Source organism: Chelon labrosus (assembly GCF_963514085.1).
Source record: "Chelon labrosus genome assembly, chromosome: 15".
Classification (NCBI taxonomy): Eukaryota; Metazoa; Chordata; class Actinopteri; order Mugiliformes; family Mugilidae; genus Chelon; species Chelon labrosus.
Genome location: NC_140348.1, coordinates 19,040,454 through 19,053,940, shown reverse-complemented (window position 1 = coordinate 19,053,940; position 13,487 = coordinate 19,040,454). Strand labels below are relative to the sequence as shown.

At 47.9% G+C, this 13,487-nt stretch overlaps 1 protein-coding gene across 1 annotated transcript in view; it reads left to right on the top strand.

Annotated features, from left to right (window-relative positions):
• The window catches only part of unc5b (unc-5 netrin receptor B), a 46,209-nt gene that overhangs the window by 15,583 nt on the left and 17,139 nt on the right, over positions 1-13,487 (top strand). The gene's annotated exons all lie outside the window — the stretch shown is intronic.

The window sequence follows — 13,487 nt, the reverse complement described above, 5'->3', positions numbered from 1 at the left end:
TCGTCCGTCTCCTCCTCTCTCGCCCGCTCTCTGTCTTTATCAATCTCTGTCTCCCGCTCCCACTTTTCCCCCCCTCTCACTTTTTCTCCATTTTTGTCTTCTTCTCTGCTCCTGTCTCCTTTTTTTTTTTTTTCGGCCCCCATCCTTGCACTCCGTCTTCTTCGTCCTGCTCGCCACGTCCTGAAAAATGACTTTGCCCATCTGGACGGAGCCCTGCCCGGCCCTTTCGCTATTAGTCCTCGCGTGGCAGTGAATAAAAATAGACCAGAGTCAGAATTAGTCAAGACTTTTCACTTCCTCTGAAGCCTCTCCTTGTCTCCTCCGCCTCATACTTAAACTCCGTCGGCTGGAAATGGATATAGAATTGGAAGTGAAAAGTTAGTAACAAAATGTTTGAGTCTTATCCTCTTTTTTATTTTTTCCCTCAGCTCAGAGTCTGTGTGTGTTTTTGTGTGTGTGAGCAGCAGTGAGTGCTGCCTGTGGACCTCTTCACTGGGTGCTGTCTCATGTCGAGCGGTGTGTTTGAGAGGCTTGTCGAGGTAAAGCTCCTGTCAACGCCTGGCCGGAGGGAGTGTGCTGATGAAAGGCCTCTTCATCATCCTAATGGGATACACAAACCTCTTAACCAGCAGTGCTGCCTCGGCTTCGACTGGGTGAAGCCAAAGCAAGACGAGGAGAGAGGGAGAGGGGAAAAGAAGGGTAGAGAGAGCCCTGAGTGACTAGCCGGGCCACACACACACACACACACACACACACACACACACACACCAAGGACCACACCGAAATCATACACCAGTGCACAGGTCAAAAAATGTACAGTGTAAACAAAACAATGCTGCTGGGAGTCAGTTGTCGAGGAGTTGTGACTCTGGGCGGCCTTGTGTTTGTGAGAGGTTCAGTGGGCCAGGATGATGAGGATCTGGGACAGAGGGCTAATGCCCTGCTGTCCACTGGAACTACAACCATGTGCCCCTTCTCTCCTCTGGCATCGACCCAGAGGCAGCGGACGAGGACGAGAAATGTCTCAATTTAATTGGTCGTGTCAATCCAACTGATTTCTCGGCAACTTCGAAAGTCAAAAATAAGAAACTTCTGCACCTGAATATTACAAAAAAACATTCCTTGACTTGGATTTTTTTTTCTTTTAGTTTCAAAAAGTAGCTAGTCTACAATGCCCTCTTCACATCTATAAACAATAAAACCACTATCTGATTTGCTGACCTCGGAGCAGCTCCACCAGAGCAACAGAGGGATGAGGGTTTTTTGCGAGAGAGAAGTAAGCCCTGCTCTTTCACATTTCCCACCAGGATTTCTCTTGCTAGTCCAGGTACGGGAGCCAACTTTTCTAACCTTTGGATGATTACTGTCCTGATTTCAGGGGGATGGCAACGTCAGCGAGTCTGTCAGTTGGTTAGTCTACCACTTTGGTGCAAACTGAAAAATCTTTTAAAACTCTTCGATGGACGGGTATCGAATAAATTGTTAGGAAATGTATCACAGTAAAGGAATCGACTTTTCCTGTAGTCATAAGTTTGAGTTACATATGGCAACCGCTGGATAGATTCCCGTAGAATACAGGAATGAATCCCAGTGGCATCAGCTAATCATATTTGTGGCTTTGAGTGAAACGTTTGGGTAATTCCTTCAAAGGATGGATTGTATATATGATAACATTTCCCTTACTTTTCACTTGGGCCATGATCTGCTCCATTTTGTAGGCATATTGAGTGCCAAGGAGCTAAAATACGGTAGTAGCACACTGAACTATGGTACAAGGTGGTCATTTTACCTGCTGAACATCTTCATGTTAATATTCACTTGTTACTCTCAATCCCATTCACTTCTAACCACTAGTCTTGTAGTCTAAATGACAGTATGCTGGAACCTGTTGTGTTTCTGACCCAAAGACCGTATAAAGTGAAGTGAAGCCAAAGCAAGTAGAGCTCCCCCTGGTGGCTGGCTGCAGTATAGGTCATAAGCTCCGCCCCCCTCCATGTTAGTGGATGGGACTTGGGCCAAACTAAAACACTACAATACACATCAAATTTAGGTGGTTAATACAATGTTGACGCATGTTCAAGTGTCAATTGTTTGGATAAGTTTAGTTAGTTATTTGACGCTGTAGAAAAGGGATGTGACATATGGCCACTACCAGTTGCCATGCCGACCCCTGCCAGCAGTGCCTTGGGACCGTGAGAGTTGTAAAATTAAGTGCGGTGTATAATCCAACATTTTCTTGTAACTGGTGGAGGTAGAGCTGAGCGTAGTATTAATTACACGAAACCGCGAGTGAGTCTGGCGGAAGTGTGGTCGGGTCATCGATAACGCGGCTCCATTCTCGGACCGTAATGTGCAGACTCTGGCTCCAAAGTCGCAAGACGCCGCCGCCGGTATCCCCAGGAATATGACATCAGTTTGGTCAATGCAAGGAAGTGGCGACACATTGTCCATATTTATACAGTTTATGTTCTGACCCCCCTGCGACCCTTAACAGGAATTAACGGGTACAGAAGATGAATGAATGAATGTTCTGACCCCTCATGGTTTTGCCTTTACTACACCATAAGACCTAAAAGCCTTCAGTTTTCAAAATTACAGTGCTCAATTAATTATTTTTTCAATTACCTTTTGGATATTGGCGCTCTAGGGTGGGAAAAAAAGATTTCCACATTAGGACGCAGGGGTCTTTGCGTGCCATTTGCGATTTGACCCAGGCCAAGAAGAGGACACGTGGTCAGGGTGTGGATCAAAGCACAGGCCCGCCGCAGGGAAGACAGAAGGACATGAGAGCCACAAGAGAAGACGAAGTCAGAGAGATCGGGAAAGCGTCTCTCATCATTATTGTCACCGTGTCGCACACTCTGGCCACTCAGTGTCACCATCAGTCTGCGTTGGCCCTGGGCGTCTGGCGGGTGACACTCAGCCTTCTCCTCCCGCCCATTCATCTCTCCCTCTTTTGGCGTCTGCACACACGCACAAGCGTCCTCTCCCATTCGCAGCCGCCGACTTTATTTATCTACGCCAAGGGGATTTTGGTCACGCTCTCTTCATCACCGCTCTTCATCACCGTCCACTCCCGCCAGTCCAGTCACACTGGTCGTGGCTCGAGGCTCCGGGACGTCCTCTTTTTCCGCTCCAGCCCGGTCTCAATCCCCCTTCCTCGGGTCAAGGACGTGTTCCCGTAGCTGCGGTGAAGAGCAGCGAAAAACTTTGACATCAGACAGGAACCAACGTCTCATGAATGATTGATGCACAAACGCTGACTCATCGCGCTGGGGGGAAAGAAAACCAATATTTTGACCTGAAACATAACGAGATTTACATTTGTAGACTAGGGCAGAGATGCACGCAGGCCGTCCAGGTTGCAGCGATGTTCCCGTTTCCCTTGGTGCAATGCAGAGTTATCAGTTCTCACTGTTTTCACAATCTGTTAGGGACAGAGATTGCTGGATATGGAAAGGTTGGTGTGGCAAAAAAGCGATCATCTGAAAGACGCTTGTGCTTTAGTTATTACTTTTATGTTTTGGTGCTGCATTGCGCTGAGATTACCTGGCAGTCAAATAGTGTAGAGTGTTTTCCCTTCCTATCTTAAACTGCACATTTCCTTGTTTGACTTCCTCTGGGTTTAGATTTTTTATTTTTTGGCTTGCTGTTGGATTGGAAAACAAAAAGAACCACAATAACTACGGCAGGAAATGAAATGCAGAATGAACCCCTTATTTTTGAATATGTAAGGAATAATGGCTTCAGATGAAAACGGAACAGCACACACGCAGAGGAGAGAGACACATTTTGCTCCCTAAAGAGGTTTGGGTGAAAATCTCCTTTTTTTTTTTTTTTTCCTTTTGGCCTGGTTTGAGCGAATGTGTCCGAGCCGAGGCAGGGAGGGAAATTTATTTTGAGAGAATGATGAAGCGCGTTATAAAGGGAATGAAGGGAAAAGATCAAAAGGATAAAACAGCCATTAGCTTCTGCACAGGACTACTTTTGCTCACAAGACCCTGACATTCTGCAGAGTGAGGAGATTGAATCTCACCTCTATCTTCTGCCTCTCCATTTGTCCTCCCCGCTATCACCACATCACCTCTCGTCATCTGTCTCCTCCAGCATGGATTTTCTGCCTATTAGTGCCCTAATCTTCACCGCTCCTTGTCTAACTTTCAGTCCCTCTCTTCGTTATTTGTCTACTTCCGTCTCTATCTTTTCCACTTTAATTCCGATATCTTGTTAGAATCAGACTCCCTGCTTAAGCACCCTTCGGAAATATGCTATCCAAGCCTTTTTTATTCATTTAACCGGCAGTTCGATACCATTGTCGGTAATTTCCGTCAATCTTCAGTATTCTTTCGCCACTTTTTCTAAATAGTAATGCGATTTCCATCATTTCAAATGTACATTAAATGGCACATTTCACAGATTTAATGCCAAATCTGCTCACAAACCACATCTGCCTCTCTCTCACACACACACACATCCACACACAGTCTGTCCTACAGCTTGTTGTGCACTGCATATCTAGGGATTTCTCTGATGCAAGGGGACGCAATGGAGGAACAGTGTGACGCCAATCCTGCCGTGTGTGTGTTTGTGTGTGCGGGGTGTGATCATGCTCCCGTGCACGCACATGTTATGTTTTTTTTGTGTGTTTTGCCCGTGTGTCGCCGCCGCCTCTGTCACACTTACTCGGTAGCTATTTTCTCGTGAGTGGAAATGTCTGCGTCGGGGGTGTCATGTGCCGCGCTCGTGACGCCGGGGTTTGGCGCGCGTCCTCTCGCCGACCCTCCGTTTCTCGGTTTATGTATGCATGTGGTTGCGTGCCCGAGAGGTCACACGCGCGGCCTCCCCTCGATGATTCGCTGTCAATCCGGCTCATCTCCTCATCTGTTCATTAGCATGACAGAGGAGCTCTCCTGCCAAAGCAGTTAGTCACAAGAATCAGCCCCTGTCACAACACATTACAGCAGCGGGCATCTCTAATAGCGCTGGCAATCCTGGCAACCATAGCCAATGCCCACAGTACGTACACACACTCAGACACACTCACACCAGTCAAGAGCTGCACTTGATCTGCACCCAGGGAATGTGCAATGTGTCTCTTTCTCCATCTCTTCCTACCAGTGCTCTATCCATCCTTCTTCCTTCAATCCTTCCTTCCTTCCAGCCTCGCCATTAATCTCCCTCTCTATCATCCCTCCTCGCTCACCTTTTCTCCCATCATTGCCTCACATTAGCGAGGCCAACCTCTACCTCTACTTACCCACCTCCACCTCCCCCATTTTCTTGTCCCTCTCCTGAAGTTCCCCGGCAGACTAGCTCTATTTCTGTCTCCCTTCCCTCTGCTCTCCGTCTTCATAATGCTTCAAGAGATCGAGACTTTTCATTTTTAATCCGTCCGCCTTCCATCCCTGTGATGTTTCAGTTCATTCTCTCTCTCTCCCCGGCTCTGTAAGTCTCCTCCCCTCACGCCTCTCCTCTCCCTTCATTATCACCTGCTCATGGTGTCGGATGCGATTTGTACAGGAAGTTTGATCCTGGCCGTCTTCCTGTCTCCGCGGGGAGCCGAGTTGTCGCGTCGGATGATAAAAAACACATACGTTGTGATGCGTTTTGCCGACTCCTCTCACAGTCGCTCAACTCGCCGTAACGTGACAGCACCCCGAGACGATGTCTCAAACGTGAACTGAGTTTTCATTTTTAAAGAAAATAGCACCGTGGGAATTTTTGGGAGCTCCGTACACAAAGTGTAAACGGGTTCTGTGGCAATTATGTAGTTTAAGACAAATGAAAGGGACTCCCACTGTCGGTTGGTGCAACAATTGCCGGTGTTTGGGTGAAGGACGTGTAATTTGACTGTCTGTGAGTCTGCAGTCTTATGGTAATCACTGACTGACTGGGGTGGACTTACTGGTTTGTGTGAGGTCATGAGCACAACCCCACCCTTGCCCTGTATGTGTTTGTGTGAGACAAAAAAGAAAAAAATGGGGTTAAACAGAGGCGGCAATTACCTGAAAGACAGGACTTGTCTTGTCTCGAGGAGCGGCCATCAGCATTGATAGCAACCCCCTACCTACACACACGTAGCTGTGTAGTGCAGAGGTAGCGCTGCGACCTTTGATGTGAAGTACGTTGTTTATATTCATAATGCAGGATAGAGTCTCATTTTTTAATTAAAAGAAAAGATTCATAAGATGCATAATTTAATGGTTAAGAGATCTCCGTGTGGGGAAAAAAAAAAACGAAGGCAGTGTGGCACTATATTCACGATGCCACATCTGCTGTTTGTCCTGTGAGTGGTCTCTAAGTGCGCGTGTGAGGAGTAATCAGTTGGAGGAGCTGTGAGAGGGGACAGACAGAAGAGTGACCCGGTGAGAGGAAGGGGAGGTGGAGTGTCGCAGAAGTTGAGAGAGAGAGGTGGATCAGAGGACAGGAGGCGGCCCCGTGCGAGGCAGCGCACAGCCAGTGCATGTACAGTGGGATGCAGGGTGAAGCACGGGGGTTGGGGAGGGTAGGCAGGATGGGGTGGGTAATTACAGGGGCCCAGAGAGGAGAGGCCTGTAATCAGCTTGCCCTCAGGAAGGAATGCAGCTCATCTTCTCATGTAATTACGGCCATTTAAACGGCCCCAGCTTCCAAACACTCATCCCACTGTACTGCTCACCTATTCACTCCACCTACACACACACACACAGGGGGAGACAATCGGTGACAGAGAAGGACATATTTTCGACAAGACTTCTAAATGGAGGAAGTGAGGTGGCAAAACAAAGAGCAATGGAGACACAGGCTACAGACAATATGCGTTAAGTGTGTTTGTGTGTGTGTGTGTGTGTGTGTGTGTGTGTGTAGCTGCGATGTGTGCACCAGAGTTAATGGCTGTGTAGACTGCAGGCCTCCAGAGGAGACGGCTCCATGTGAATACCCACCATGGCAACCAGCCACTCTGGGTAGATTTGCGCAACTCTCATCAAGCAGCTGCGCAGTGGTGGAGCAGACAGGCAGTGGCGCCTCACGCTCAACACATACAGTTATGTCTACACACACACACGCACGCTCGCTCATGGACGGGAAGACTCTCATTCTGCTATGAGTTTGACCTCCAAGTAATAGTTGTGACATTGGTCTGTAATTTCGAGAGGATAATAGGAAAACAGCACCCACTCTTGTCTCCCTGCCTGCCTCTCTCTCCCTCCCTCTCCCTCTCTCTCTCCGCCAATGTCCTCACCCCTCTCTAACCCTCTCTCCCTCCACCTCTGATGGTGATTGATAGCACTGCTTGTGTACGCCCGTGTTCCCATGCAGTAGGTGGTCGTCGGGGCGCACACAAACAGCACAGGGCCACTTTTTTGATGGGCTGTGATTAATGAGCTCCGTGGGGGGTGGCGCCCCCTAGCTGCGAGAGAGCACACGTTCAGCCAGGATGTAGCCACCGCTACTCCCCCACTGCCACCACCACCACCACCACCACCACCCCCCCAACCCTCTCTGTCTATTCAAATGCACCAGTAGCAGCAGTGGGTTCACAGCCACAACACAAGCGCAAATCCTCTTAGCTCTCGCAGTCACACTCACCCACACATTCAAAAGCACAGTCGCTGAATCTCACTTGGAGTAGGCCGTCCATTGCATAAACAGTGGGTAAATATAATCCGGAGTTTGTTGCAAACGCGTCCGCCCTACCTCTCTCTCAAACACACACTTTGAACGTAGTGTGGGTCTTGAAGCTGCCTCAAAATTCTCCATTGTTCACCCAGTTATCGGTAAAAAACACTGCTTCGATTTTATTGGGCCTCATTTAACACCAGGCCCCGTGTTGTTGGATAACATGTTAACGTTTGTGTGTGTGTGTCTGTGCGTTGCGCCCCTGGCATACCATCCAACAGTGCTGATTAAGTGTTATTATGGCACCAAAGATGTACGAGGAAAAAAGAGACAGAAGGTGAGTCCTTTGAAAAAGGGCATGTCGCACTTCATTTGCAATTAGAGGGTTGTAGTGCAACACACCTTGCAGCTAAGGGTGTGGGATAACACTCTATTTTCCAAGCAGATCTGCAAATGAGATCTTGCGAGCCTTTGCATTTGTTTTTGTGTGTGTTCGCGTGCATGTGTGTCACTGTGTCCTCAGGCTTGCTCTTTCTCCTCCCGCCACCCGGACATGCTGGACGGACAAGCGAAGCATTTCTGTCACTACGCATCTCCGTCACCTGCTCGGCTTTCCCCCTCTGCCAATCTGCTTTCCAGCCTCCTGTCACCTATCTCTCTCTTACTCTCTCTCTTTATCTCTCTCTCACAGAGACACACCTTTTCTGCTCCTTGTTTGGTCTTTATCTGCCTTACACCGATTCCATCTTCCTTATTCACTTGCTCAGTTAATTACACGCTTGCGCTCGTATGTCCTGATGAAACTGACTTCACACCTCACAGAAATAGCCTCTCTGCAGGTGTCCTCATTAGCATGTTGGAACCAATCAAAAGTGTGACATTTCCACTGCTACCGCGAACTTCAGCTCTTAGCACAACAAAGATATAATAGAAAACATGTTCCAGCATTTAAAGTACAACATCATTATGTTGTGTTCAAAGTCGGCGAGTCCGTAATGTCACAGCAGAGTCTGACGGACAAAACAACACCTGGAAACATTTCATTGAAAAATAAACCTGATTCGATTCTCATTCACAAGGTAGATTCAGTTACATTCGATTCGTTCAGAGTTATTTCTGTTTTAAAGTTGCTTAGTTGTGGAAGAGACTCTCACCAAACTGTTGCTGCCGTCTGTACTCGTATTTCCGCAATGCTCCCGGTCTTCTCTGTCGTTTTAAATCCAAAATGCTGCCACACATCAGATATCGGGCCTGACGGTGCTCTCAAAGTTGTAGCTTGTGTTTTTGGATCTCCCTCACACGTGGACTAATCTTGCTGCATGGTCTCGCGAGACTAGATAGCGGAACGGCGAGATTTCTAACAAGAGTATGCAGGAGAGTTAAAGGTAAAGTGCTTTATTTGTCATTGTGCAACATTGTGCAATGAAATTGCACGGTCGGATGCAGGGTTAGTCCTGAGCTGCTGCGACCGAGCGCCCCGCCACTGGTTTTTGATGACGGTGGGAGGAAATCGGAGTGTTTGGAAGAAACCGGAGCGCCTGGAGGAAACCTACGCAAACCCAGTGGAGAACATGCAACTCCACACAGAAAGGCCCTGAGAAACGAACCCTCTACGCTCCAGGAATTCGAACCGAGGACCTATGAAAGGACAAAACTGCAAGTGCAAGGATTTTAGGAGTCGATATCAGATTTTTGAAACTGGAAAACTAACTCAGCACCTGCTCTGAAAGCTGTCTTATTTTTCAATTTGCACATTTAATTCATATTAAAGTAGAGCAAACTGAAGATTCTTCTTCTTCCTCTTCAAAAAAAAGACTAGACTCTTCATTTGTTCTAATCAATCACCTGCTTACAGGACTTAAAATTAAAAATATGCAAATGTTGTAAGGCCCTTAAGGAGATACATGCAGGGGAAAAAAAATAATAATAAAATGGCAAGTAAGAATCCTGAAGACCCTTAAGAGGAATGTGTGTGCCTGCTGGTTTGAGAGATGAGGTCTGTTAGTTAGAGAGTCACCATGGTGAGTACAAAGAAATTGGCCGCGGAGCCACGTGAAGCCACCGCAGGTGCGCGTCTTGGTGGCGGTATCAAAATACCCAAACAAGAACTTTGAAGGCCGCTGCCTCGAGGGCTTGGATCTGTGCCGCTCATAGCGGGACGTCAAGTCCTGCTTCCTGCCTCCCGTTGCCTCGCATCATGATGAAATGAAAATAAAGCCGCGTCTGTTAGTCACCGGTGAATTAATGACATTTCCTATTAAAAGATGACCAATTTCGTCCCCGGTGCGCGCTCAAAACGGCTGCTTGTATTTTAGGAGAGTGTGTGTGTGTGTGTGTGTGTGTGTGTGTGTTCTGTCAGATGGGTGAACTGCGTGACTCCTCTCACTCCGTCTGCCTTTGTTGATGTGAGAAGTGATGCTGCGTCGCTCCAACCTGCACTCATGTCGCCTCATGCCCTGCCTGATGCACACACCATGACTGTCCCGCTCACACGTTCGGCGATTTTTCCATTAAACCCTTCTTCCAAAGCTCGACACTTGTTTTATTTTTTCCAGACTTCACATCTCTTCACTTCATCTTTTTTTCCCCCCTTGCTATTTCTCTCTCTCTCTCTCCTGTCTCCCTCCTCTTTTTTTTTCAGGCTGATGAGGATGAGGTCAGTCTGAATATCAATCACTCAGTGTAATTGTCCTTTAAGGAAGGCAAGGAGAGACTGTCTCCCTCCATCCATCTCTGTCTCTTTCGACCTGCCTCTGTGTGTGCGCGCCTCGTGCCTCGGGGGCTTCCTCGCTAGAATGAAGATAATGAGGTAGATAGGGTGAGGATGATGTATACGGTCAGCCAGTCGATGTTACATAATGGCCGTTGATCACTTTATTAATTGGCCTTGTTTTCTCTGTCACCGGCAGCGTTGTCATATTTGACTGTCTGTCCTCACAGCTGTTTGTCCTTAGCGGTCTCAGCAAGCCGGCCGTGCTTCATTGCTTCATAGCTCTGGGCTACCTCGCTATGTGTGTTTGCGTTTAAGCCTGTAGGATGTCATTTGAAGTCGGCTGGAGCTGCACAAAGTGCTTTGAATCCGGCAGGCAGGAGGGAAGGAGGACCGGAGTCAGGGGAGGGCAGAAAGAAAAGCACTCCCATGTCATACATTTCGACTGAAAAGCGGAAGGGAGGAGGTGGGATGCCGTGTTGTTGTTTGTTTGTTTCTGACCTTATAGGATGACCCAAAAAAAAAAAAAGAAATCCTGTTCTTGCCAAACACAACTTGACCCTGTGTCTTTTATAGCGTTTCACTGTTGTTTGGCTCCTTCAAAGTATTCCTCTCCCTGTGCCATTTTCTCTCTTTTCTTTTTGCTTCCCCCCCCGACTCCTGAGTGCAGTGTTGGGATAGTGAGGGCACTGGAGGGGACGGTAATGACTAACTCTGTAAAGGTAATGATAAAGCACAGACGCTTTAGACTCCACTCTGGCTAGAGGCGCTGGGGCTAAGAAAATTACAGTCATCCGTGTGTGTGTGTGTGTGAGAGAGAGAGAGAATGAGAGGCAAAAGAAAAAGGGAGGGTGGAGAAAGACAGAGGGCAGAAAGAACAACAGAGACAGTCTCACAGTCAGGCTGAGACAAAGACTGACATTGCTGTGATTCATTTTCCTTGCCAGTTATTATAGCAGGCCACTACTGGGTATGTGCGTGAGAGAGGGTGTTTAGTGCATTCTCTCTCCTCTCCACTTGTCTTTAGAGTGTCTCTTGTCCTGTCTTTGGCCAGCTCTCATGTCTTCCCATGCTGCCACCTCTGTCCAGATTCCCTCTTCTTCTTCTTCTTCTTCTTCTTCCCACGCAGCCCAGGCTCCGCCGCTGTCACTCCGACTCTCGGTTACACCGTGCTGAAGCTCTGAGCTCCGCCACACAGTCGCACACAAAAGGAGGGGGGACTCCTCCGGTTGCGGTGGGGTTTAGCATACATGAATAAGAGTGGCTGAGAACGTACTGTATAAGCATAGGTTGTCATCCGGCGTCTGGATCTACGTGTGCGTGTTTGCACGATTGTGTGCTCGAGAGAAGAATACTCAGAAGCCTGTGTTTGCTGTCTAGCTGTCTGCTGTCTGTCATTAGAGTAATAAAAGACTTGCTGCGCTGCACGGCGAGGAGTTCTTCTCTTTAAGGCTCCTCCATTCCGCGCAAATTGCCGGCTGCTGAGCTCTGATGGATGTTTGTATGCTGGCCCAAAAACACAGGTTCCACTTTAAACCAACCGGCTCCATTATCCCAGAGAAAGATGGTGGTGGCGGTGGTGGTGGCGGTGGTGGTGGTGGTGGCGGTGGGGGCTGAAGCTGTCTGTCTCCTACCTCTGTCATCCAAAAGTGTTTTAATTAAACTGTGCCTCTTTGCAGGCCTCAAAACTCGCGCACACACACACACTAGCACAGAGAGGGAGGTTTATCTGAATACCCGATTCTGTCTCCGTCTCAACCACAGCCGTCTCACTCTGTTTGTCTTCCAGCTGCCATCTTTTTTTTTTTTATTTTATTATTCTGCCTTCCTATTTCTCTCTGCGTACGCCCCCTCTCATCGCGCCTGAAGAGTGACAGGCTGCGCTTTCAGCCGATGTTTGAACACCGACCGATCAATGCCGGACAAAGGGAAAGTGCGGGGGTGAGGGGTGGGGAGGGGGCAACACAATTGGTTATTGACAGAGAATTCAAAGTCTGAAAGACTGAAGGCGACAGCTTAGTAAGGCAAGAGGAGAGGAGAGAACTGTGAGAGAGGCGCGACAATGAATGGGATTTGTGTTCGTGGTTAAACATCACTTTGAGATGTGTTAACTTTAATTAATTGTGTTTGTTTGTGTTCACCTGCGTGTAAACCTGCAACTGAGAGCATAAAAGTTCTGTAGATTGTGGAACGCTCCTGTGGTGTAACATGGGGGTGCAGAGACGAACGTGTGTTTTAGTTTTAGTGTAAGGGTGTGGCCACTATTATCAGACAACTGTTCGTGTTACATATTTTTTTATATTGCTGTTCTCTTCCCAGGAATTTCTCTGAAAGTTGGGCAAGATGTGTAAAAAGTTCAGCTTCTCCAAACTCTTCACCGTCCACCACAAACACAAATCTGACAACCAGAGCCTGATGAACATAATGAAACCAAATGAAATCATAAAGATAAACAGGGTTCAGTGTAGGTCACAGGTTACTGAAGGAGTCAGAAGAAGAAGCTTGTGCTTGTGTCAGGGACAGAATCAAGAAAGGCAGAGACTGATCCGGGATGACAGGTCCATCAGGGATGGCCTGGAGCAGCTGTTGCCCTTTCTGTCTGTCCTGCGGCCACGGCGCAGTCGAGTCTTTGAGCCGTGGGCAACGGCGCTTCAGCCTCTTTTAGCCCTGCCGGCCCCTTTTTATCGCCGAGGAGATTTGGGTCAAGTGGGAGCAGCATACCTGTACATGAAAATGCTACAGCGCCTTGAATCCCATAAGTACTTGTTGTTGGCCTTGGTTTGAGTCCTGCCACTTTTCTCCCCTTCATGCTCTGTGTTGCTCTTTGCTTCCCCTAATGTCTTAGACCGAATCTGTCAAGGGAAACAGTGGGATGGGAGTGCTCACTCTCCTAAAATAGGAGATGGTATCTTTCTAAGTAGTTTCTCTTGTTCCCCGGTTGAGGAATAACCGATCACGTAGGCCTTGATACATTTTGAAAACCGAACCCTGCAAATTTGCCTGCTTTAAATCCCTTTATCTAAAAGCAGCTGTGTTTGCTCTCACACCTCTCTCCTTATCCACTGAATCCAGAGAATGAGATTTAAGAACTGTGAGACTGCTGTGCAAGAAAGACACAGTTGCCCATGAGCTATCCCTACATGCCTCTGTGTGTGTGTGCATCTGCATGTGTCAGGGG